Source organism: Rhinopithecus bieti, unplaced genomic scaffold, assembly GCF_001698545.2.
Source record: "Rhinopithecus bieti isolate Rb0 unplaced genomic scaffold, ASM169854v2 scaffold_618, whole genome shotgun sequence".
Classification (NCBI taxonomy): Eukaryota; Metazoa; Chordata; class Mammalia; order Primates; family Cercopithecidae; genus Rhinopithecus; species Rhinopithecus bieti.
Window position 1 is genome coordinate 862,517 of NW_016803195.1, and position 9,847 is coordinate 872,363.

At 44.9% G+C, this 9,847-nt stretch overlaps 1 protein-coding gene across 1 annotated transcript in view; it reads right to left on the reverse strand.

The window, feature by feature from the left end:
• The window catches only part of SIAH1 (siah E3 ubiquitin protein ligase 1), a 35,806-nt gene extending 26,246 nt beyond the window's left edge, over positions 1 to 9,560 (reverse strand). Inside the window, exon 1 of the mRNA XM_017868701.1 lies at positions 9,539 to 9,560. The gene's annotated coding sequence lies outside the window, so the exon portion shown is untranslated. The remainder of the gene's footprint in view (positions 1 to 9,538) is intronic.
• Between the last annotated feature and the right edge of the window lie 287 nt (positions 9,561 to 9,847).

Below are 9,847 nucleotides of genomic sequence, written 5' to 3' on the forward strand. Positions count from 1 at the left end.
AAAAAAAAAAAAAAAAAAAAAAAAAATATATATATATATATATATATATATGTATATATATATATATACACACACACACACACACACACACCGGGCATGGTGGTACACACCTGTAGTCCCAGCACTCAGGAGGCTGAAGTGGGAGGGTCACTTGAGCCTAGGAGTTAGAGGCGGCTGTGAACTGTGATTACATCACTGTACTCCAGCCTGGGCAACAGAGCCAGATTCTATCTCTAAAAAAGAAAGGAAGGAAAATAACTTTCCTTTTGAGGGGGTAGTAGAAAGTGGAGTACCTGAATAAGGCAAAAAGCATTTCAGAAGAAAACTTGGTGTGGTAAGAAGCCTACTCAATTCTAGAAACAAAAAAATCACCCTCTTGCAGAGTTTTTTCTTGGGGAGAAGGGTTGGGGAAGGGATTGAGAGGGCTAAGGCGCTGGGATGTGGTGTAGACCATGGTGCTGAAGAAGCCAGTGGGGTGCAGAGTGCTAGGCTCTGTGGGCCAAGTTACGGAAGGGAACATCTGTATCTGGCTGGTAAAGCCAAGAAAGGATTTGTTGAAGCAATAAAGTTTGAACTGGGTCTTGGCTAAGGAATGGGAGTTTTCCAGATGAAGATGGAAAGGCTTTCCAAGCAGAAGGGATAGTCACTAAAGAGAATGGTGTGTCCAAGACTGAATGGACATGGGAGGGAGGAAAGACTGGCCACAGCTGGAGCAGGATCCCCCAACTCAGGAAGGAGGTTACAGGTCACTGCCCTTTGGGAGCTGGCTATGTGCTCCATGCAGGCAGGTTTTGTGGAGTCATATGGAGCACAGAGTGCCTAATGTAAATAAATGCCTTGAGAAAAAACTAGAAGAGTCATTTTATTTTTGTCTTAGAGACAGGATTTTGCTCTGTTACCCAAGCTGGAGTGCCGTGACACAATCAAAGCTCACTACAAGGCTGGGAGCAGTGGCTCACATCCACAATCCCAGCACTTTGGGAGACCAAGGTGGGCCGATTACTTAAGGTCAGGAGTTCAGGACCAGCCTGGCCAACATGGCCAAACCCCATCTCTCCTAAAAATACAAAAATTAGCCGGGCATGGTGGTGCATGCCTGTAATCCCAGCTACTTGGGAGGCTGAGGCACGAGAATTGCTTTCCAGGAGGCAGAGGTTGCAGTGAGCCGAAACTGTGCCACTGCACTCCAGCCTGGGCGACAGAGCAAAATCTGTCTCAAAAAACAAAAAAAATTTTTAAAAGCTTGCTGCAGCCTTGAACTCCTGGATTGAAGCGATTCTCCCACCTCAGCCTTCCAAGTAGCTGGGACTGCAGGCATGTGCCATGACACCAGGATAACTTTCAACCTTTTGTAGAGATGGGGGTTCTTGCTGTATTGCCCAGGCTGGTCTCAAATTCCTGACTTCAAGTAATCCTCCTGCCTCGGCCTCCCAAAGTCAAAGTGATGGGATTATAAGCGTGAGCCAACATGCCTGGTCCCCAGGGTTCATTTTAGAGCTGGCATTTTGAGCTTTGTCAATTTCAATTAAGGCATAACTAGACTTTACAAGATGGAATTATGTGACATACTTTTAAGCAATAAGATAGACTCTGATCTGAACAAACTGCCAGGCAAAATTTAGAAATTTAGCCATGTGTGGTGGTGCACACCATTGGACTCCAGCCTGGGCAACAGAGCAAGACTCTGTCTCCAAATAATTAAATAAATAGGCATGAAGCAAACATGTGACACATACAAAAGTGTAGTTAAACTTAACATTTAGTGGCATCTCCTCTTACCAGTTAAGTTCTAAACTTTACCCAAAGAATGAAAAAATAGGCCGGGCGCGGTGGCTCACGCCTGTAATCCCAGGACAATGGGAGGCCAAGGCGGGTGGATCACCTGAGGTCAGGAGTTCAAGACTAGCCTGACCAACATAGTGAAACCCTGTCTCTTCTAAAAATACAAAAAGTAGCCGGGCATGGTGGCAGGCGCCTGTAATCCCAGCTACTCAGAAAGCTGAGGCAGGAGAATCACTTGAACTCGGGAGGCGGGGATTACAGTGAGCCGAGATGGTGCCATTGTACTCCAGTCTGGGCAACAAGAGTGAAACTCCGTCTCAAAAAAAGAAAAAAAAAATCCCCTTTGAAAATCTTTTCAATTGCCCATAAATTATAGTATACATAATTTTGTTTATAAAATCCCATACTGGACTGGGTACAGTGGCTCACGCCTGTAATCCCAGCACTTTGGGAGGCCAAGAGGGTGGATCACCTGAGTTCAGGAGTTCGAGAGCAGCCTGGCCAACATGGTGAAACCCCGTCTCTACTAAGAATACAAAAATTAGCCGAGCACGGTGGCACACGCCTGTAATCCCAGCTACCTCGGAGGCTGAGGTAGGAGAATTGCTTGAACCCGGGAAGTTGCAGTGAGGCAGAGATCATGCCATTGCACTCCAGCCTGGGCAACAGAGCGAGACTCTGTCTCAAACAAATAAAATAAAATAGAAAATCCCATACTGGGCACATATGTACAAATTCCCAGTGTATGATAAAGTTTATATGTGCAAAACACTAGTTTACAGTATTCCTAATTACACGATTTAAACTGCAATTTTACTTTCATGTTTTTGGGGAGAAGTTATAGCTCCTCAATACATGGGAAGGTCAACAGAGTTCGGCTCACTTCAGTTTAGAGGTAAATTTTACATTTTCACAGGCTATGTGCTGGACATAGCCATGTGGCCTTGACTTGGTTGTGAAGGGCAGAGGAGTTCTGTCCTGGCCCTAAAAGTCTCCTTGGGAGGAGCAGCTCTGGACTGAGATGTGTTTCTCGCCCCCAGAACCCCTGGGCCTCTCTGCAAGCAGTGAAATGGACATGGACTAAGAGAGAACTTGCCAACATGGCTACTAAAGTTCGAAATACCCGGCTTTGCCAAAGTCAGATTTTGTCCTCCTTATCCCCCATCCCTTCCTCTACCCAACAGTATTTGTCCATCTGAAAATAACAGTCTCTCTCTGGCCCACTGCTGACAGTCGAGGAGTTACCTTATAATCTAGTGGATTCTCTTAAACTGCAGGGATGCCCAGGACACAGTGTCCCCTGAGGATGCTGCACACCGGTCTTGAAGTGCTGGATTGTTGACGTCAGGCACCCAGAAGCAACTTCTGCCTCTGGAATTCTCAAACTTGCTTTTCTTGGCTTAGTTTGTGCCTGCTGTCCTCTAGAAGAGTCCAAATTACTTCTTACTTTTCCCACTTCCCTTTTATACAAAACAAATCTAATCGGGTTAATTTCATCTCTGAGAATTCCTACCTAGATTTGGGCAGGGCTTAATCTGATTTAGTTAATTCTGGGTGGTAGCTATGGGTGGGACATGAACATCACCATTATAAATTTAATTTACCCCCCTCTCAAAAAAAGTGTACTTTCCATTTGAAAGAAAATAGCCCCACTATGGGGGTAACTAAACACCTTTTCTGAGCAGGGAGGTGACTCTGCTTCCTTGATAGTTTATCTATAGAAAAGCGTTTTGTAAACTGTAAAGCCAAACCAAATAATCCTCTAATTGATGGGATTTCAGGAACAGTGACAAATATTTTCAGGCCACATCTGGATAGGGAGCCTTCCTGGTCCCCTCAAACCACATCAAATGGCAATTCCATGTACTCCAATGGAACATAACACTCTGGTCCTGTGTCTGGCCCGTAGATAAGGTACTAGTGATGTAAATTACTTTCCTCTTATGAATAAAACAGGCACTGGCCAGGCACGGTGGCTCACACCTGTAATCCCAGCACTTTGGGAGGCCAAGGCAAGAGGATTGCTTGAGGCCCAGAAGTTCCAGACCAACCTAAGAACATAGCAAGATCCTGTCCCTATAAAAAGTTTAAAAATTAGCCTGGCATGGTGGTGTGCACCTGTAACCCTAGCTAATCAGGAGGCCAAGATGAGAGGATTGCTTGAGCCTGGGAATTTGAGGCTATGGTGAGCCATGATTGTGCCCCTGCACTCCCATCTGGGTGACAGGGGGAGACTCCATCTCTAAAAACATAAAAATAAATGAAACAGGCACTGATGAGAGTACCTTTATTTGGGGGTTTTGGTATGAATTTATATTAAATTGATATTTATTTCTTTATTTTGCAATCTCAGCTCACTGCAACCTCCACCTCCTGGGTTCAAGTGATTCTTGTACCTCAGCCTCTCAGATAATGCTGTCAAAGTTGGCTGAACTAGTTAAGACTGTACAGATGATTTCCAAGTGTCTTCATGTCAATACAGTTATTTTACAATAGACCAATTCACAAGACCAAACCTATCTATTGAATCACTGATGGGCTGTGTTTGTTTCCAGGCAATCACAGATGTCTCTTGCCCAGGAAACTACAGCTATCTCCTCTTACATTAAACCACTGACACCCATTCAGCTTAGGTGGATAGGTCTGGAAACACATTAGCATTCCCTTCCAAGCCTTGCTCTGCTGGTAGCCAAACAGAGAACCTTTTTCAGCCTGGAAACTGGAAGGCAGTTCCTGCCTCCCACATAGATTCCTATAAGCTTTGCAAAGGAAAGCAGGTCCCCAACTTGTCCAATATGCCTAAAGCAGAGCAGAAGCAATGTTTTCTTTATCAGACACACCTGTTGCCAGTCACTATCCGAGGTTGGTGAATATGTTAAACAGTATCCCAAACAAATTCTCCTGGACATGGTGGAGAAGGTAGAGATACAACATGAGCATCAAAGAATGAAACTGGAAGTAGCTGAAGCAAATTCCCAGAAGTCCAAGTGGTTGGGAAATGCATTTGCCCATACTGTAGTTTTCCTTCAATATAATCAAGTTTCTTCAGGAAAAAGGTTATGTGCTAGGCATCACATTTTTCAAGAAGTTAGAGCTGGGCACGGTGGCTCACGCCTGTAATCCCAGCACTTTAGGAGGCCAGTGTCTTCAGATCACCTGAGGTAAGGAGTTCAAGACCAGTCTGGCCAATACAGTGGAACTCCGCCTCTATTAAAACTACAAAAATTAGCCAGGTGTGGTGGTGGGTGCCTGTAATCTCAGCTACTCGGGAGGCTGAGGCAGGAGAATCACTTGAGCCCCGGAGGTGGAGGTTGCAGTGAGCAGAGATCACATCACTGCACTCCAGCCTGGGTGACAGAGTGAGACCCTTGTCTCAAAAATAAATAAATAAATAAGAAAACCATTAAGGTTTTTATGTAGCTGGTGGAAGTAGGTGATACTGACAATTACTTTACAGTAATTGTTGTTCTTGAGTTCATTGGATGCAGTGATAACTGTCCAGTGCATTAGGTACAACCCCTGCCTCATGCCCAGCCCACAGATGCTCATTTCCATGGATCCAAATCTTTTCTTTACACTTGTCAGAATTTAGCCTTTTTTTTTTTTTTTCTGAGACAGAGTCTTACTCTGTCACCCAGGTTGGAGTGCATTGGTGCGATCTTGGCTCAATGCAACCTCTGCCTCCCAGGCTCAGGCAATCCTCCCACCTCAGCCTCCTGAGTAGCTGGAAACACAGGTGCATGCCACTGTGCCCAGCTAATTTTTTTGTATTTTTGGTGGAGACAGGGTTTCACTATGTTGCCCAGGCTGGTCTCAAACTCCTGAGCTCAAGCCATCTGCCCACCTCGGCCTCCCCAAGTGCCGGGATTATAGGCGTGAACTACTGTGCCTGGCTTTAGCCAGTTTTAAAAATTAAGTATTTGTTGAACTCCTATGACATGGCAATAAGTAGAATAAGCCCTTGGAGGGCAGGGTGCATGTCTGTATTTCCATCTATGCCTAGTACAGTGGCTGACACATAAAGAGCCCTCAACATTTTTGTTGAGCAAATGAAGAAATATTAAACAAGGACCATGCCCTTAACTATCACCGTCTATGGAATCTGTTTCCAGTTTCTCTTTTACATCCTTTCATTCATTGTTAGTAGATATTTGACTTTCTTTCCAAATTATCTTGGAGAAACTAGCATTTAGAAACACTTAGCATTCAAGAAATGCTTAACACAAGCACAAGTTTATGGATTACTTAATTTAATACTAACAAATACATGAAGTGAGCACTGGTATCCCATTTTACAGATGAGGAAATGGAAACTCAGAAAGGATAAAGAACTTTCCCATGGCACGTACTAATAAGTGGAGGTGTGGAAGTTAACATCCAGGTCCGTCTGGCTCCAGAGCCTTTGCTCCTTGCTCCTTCATTGTGTCTTACAGCTAAGGAGAAACATGATCTGTGATTCATATTCATCCAGGAGGGCTTACACATGAATCTGCAGGGTCCTCGAGTCCTTTATGAGAATTTGTCAATTCAGGGTTTTCATTTTAATGAATTTTAGAAGGATGAATTAAAGTATATTTTAAGTTATCTAAACAACTACCTACAATGCACTGTTAATGAAAAAATGGCCAGGTGCGGTGGCTCATGCCTGTAATCCCAGCACTTTGGGAGGCCGAGGCAGGTGGATCACCTGAGGTCAGGAGTTTGAGACCAACCTGGCCAACAAGGCAAAACCCTGTCTCTACTGAAAATACAAAAATTAGCCAGGTGTGGTGGTGGCAGGCACCTGTAAACCCAGCTACTTGGGAGGCTGAGGCAGGAGAATCCCTTGAATCCAGGAGGCAGAGGTTGCAGTGAGCCAAGATCGTGCCACTTTACTCCAGCCTGGGCAAAAGAGCAAAACTCCGTTTCAAAAAAAAAAAAAGAACACACACACACACACAAAGTTATAACACTTAGAGTACAGCGGTGACCACTAGAAGCATTAAAGCTGCAATGGTTAAAGGGGTTATTTCTGGCAAAAAAAAAAAAAAAAAAAAAGTACTAGGAAAGGGAAACTAAGTGGAGTTGGGGTAGAGAAAAGGGAGAAAGATTTTTTTTTTGAGATAGGGTCTTGCCCCATCACCCAGGCCGGAGTGTGGTGGTGCAATCAGAGCTTACTGCAGCATCAACCTCCTGGGCTCAAGCGATCCTCCTGCCTCAGCTTTCAAAATAGCCACCGCACCCAGGTAATTTGTGCATTTTTTGTAGAGACGGGGTTTCATCATGTTGCCCGGGCTGGTCTCGAACTCCTAGGCTCAAGCAATCCACCCACCTACGCCTCCCTAAATGCTGGGATTATAGGCGTGAGCCACCGCTGAGTCTAAAGTATGTGTGATATTTGAATAAGAAAGCAGGCTCAAGGCCCGGCGAGGTGGCTCACGCCTGTAATCCCAGGATTTTGGGAGGCCTAGGTGGGCGGATCACTTGAGGTCAGGAGAAATCCTGTCTCTACTAAAAATACAACAACAAAAAAATTAGCTGGGCATGATGGCACACTTCTGTAGTCTCAGTTACTCAGGAGGCTGAGGCAGGAGAGTCACTTGAACCTGGGAGGTGGAGAGGTTGCTGACCTGAGATCGCACCACTGCACTCCAGACTGGTTGACAAAGCAAGACTTGGTCTTAAAAAGAAAAAAAAAAAATGTCTGTCTGGGCATGGTGACTCATGCCTATAATCCCAGCACTTTGCGAGACTGAGGCGGGCAGATCACCTAAGGTCGAGAGTTCAAGACCAGCCTGACCAACATGGGGAAACCCCGTCTCTACTAAAAATACAAAATTAGCCAGGCATGGTGGCGCATGCCTGTAATCCCAGCTACTTGGGACGCTGAGGCAGGAGAATCACTTGAACCTGGGAGGCAGAGGTTGCAGTGAGCCGAGATCTCGCCACTGCACTCTAGCCTGGGCAACATGGGTGAGACTCGGTCTCAAAAAAAAAAAAAAATATATATAATTATATATCTACAACCTAATCCCCAGAGCTTGTGAATAAGTTACTTTACGTGGCAAAAAGGACTTAGCATATGTGATTGAGTTAAGGATTTTGAGATGAAGACATTATCCTGGACTATCCCATGGGCCAAGAGATAGAAGATGTGATAACAAGAGGTCTGAGCTAGGCTCAGTGCCTCACACCTATAATCCCTTTGGAGGCCAAGGCAGGAGAAGCACTTGAGCCCAGGAGTTTGACACCAGCCTGGGCAACATAGCAAGACTCTATCTCAACAAACAACAACAACAAAAGCAGAGGTCAGAGAGACCCAGAAAGGGGCCATGAGCCATGGAATGCAGGAGGCCACTAGAAAACTGAAAAGGCAAGGAAACAGATTCCCCGGAGCATCCAGATGGGGTCAGCCCAGCCGACACCTTGATGTTAGCCCCATAAGACTAATTTTAGACTTCTGACCTCTGGAACTGTAATATAATACATCTGTGTTGTGTTAACCCACTAAGTTAGCGGTAATTTGTTACAGCAGCGATAGGAAACTAGTACAAACACGAAACAAAGTGTAAATCCTCAGTCAATGTAGAGTGAAAGAGAGGTGAGGGGCAGCTGTGGACAGCACCCTTCCAAATATCACCGAATATCTGCAAATAAAGCCAAAATATCCCTGGGTAAATCAACAAAGTGGAGGCAGAAATGTGTCTGGATTGTTTGTTAAGTTGTATTAAGACAGAAGAGGCTATGGAAACTGACTGAACTTGGTATTTACATGTATACAATCTCAGTCTTCATCCCTTGGTCCTATTGAAAGAAAGCAAATACCTGTCTGCTAGTTATGGTGAAACTGTCCCTACACAGTTAAGCAACTGATTCTTAATAACTGTCTCCACTGACTGTGGTAATCAGTGAGAAACAGCTTCTCCCAGTTCATTCATTTCTTTTTTTTTTTTTGGAGATGGAGTCTCACTCTGTCACCCAGGCTGGAGTGCAGTGACCTGATCTCGGCTCACTGCAACCTTGGCCTTCCAGGTTCTAGTGATTCTCCTGCCTCAGCTTCCTGAGTAGCTGGGACTATAGGGGCCCATTGCCACACCCAGCTAATTTTTGTATTTTTAGTAGGGACAGGGTTTTGCCATGTTGGCCAGGCCAGTCTCCAACTCCTGACCTCAGGTGATCCACCTGCCTTGGCCTCCCAAAGTGTTGGGATTACAGGCGTGAGCCACTGCATCCAGCATATTTTTAATTTAGAGACAAAATCTCACTCTATTGCTCAGGATGGACTCAAACTCAGTGGTTCAGGTGATACTCCTGTCTCAGACTCCCTAAATGCTGGGATTATAAGCATGAGCCACCGCACCCAGCCCCCAGTTCATTTCTTAATCAAGAGAAATGCTGATTAACCCAACTGACTTTCCAGCATGTATACTGTGTATCTGTATTCATAGATATAGTTCTCTTTTCTTCCTTTTAATAAAAATGTAGCTCTCAAAGATATCCTGAAAATAGTGCTCAGGCTTACAACGTTACAGCTTTAATGAGCCAAGAACTCTATTTTTTCCCTATTACACAGAACAATAATTCTCAACAGCTTAAATTTTCAAAGTACTTCACAGGCATTTAATTAATCCTCTCCATTGCCAGAGAGAAGGAAACTGATATTCATAGCATCTCGTCCTGACATCCTTTAATTTGGCAAGACTTCTGCTGGCTTTGAAAACAGCGTCTGAACCACTGAGGTTATTTGGGCCACCATTGCTTAATCGGGCCTTCTTACCTAATGAAACCTGGTCATCAAAGCAGTTTAAATTGCCATCTCATCAGCGCTTTACATGGGGCAGGGGGAGCTGCTTTGAGCCTGGAAGAGAAATGACAGTGATTCCCTCAGAGAAATGACAAAGCTCGTCTGTGCAGAGCCTGTGAGATGAAGCTTGTGATTAAGGCCTATTGCCAACTGCATCAGAGCCTGATTCACTCGGTGTAACTGGGGCATGATGTGTATCGCGAGGCCCTTCTCAGAACCCTGCTCTCCTGAGGACCGGAGAGAATCAGTTGAATTTCACTGTGTTCTTTGCTGAGCCTCTCC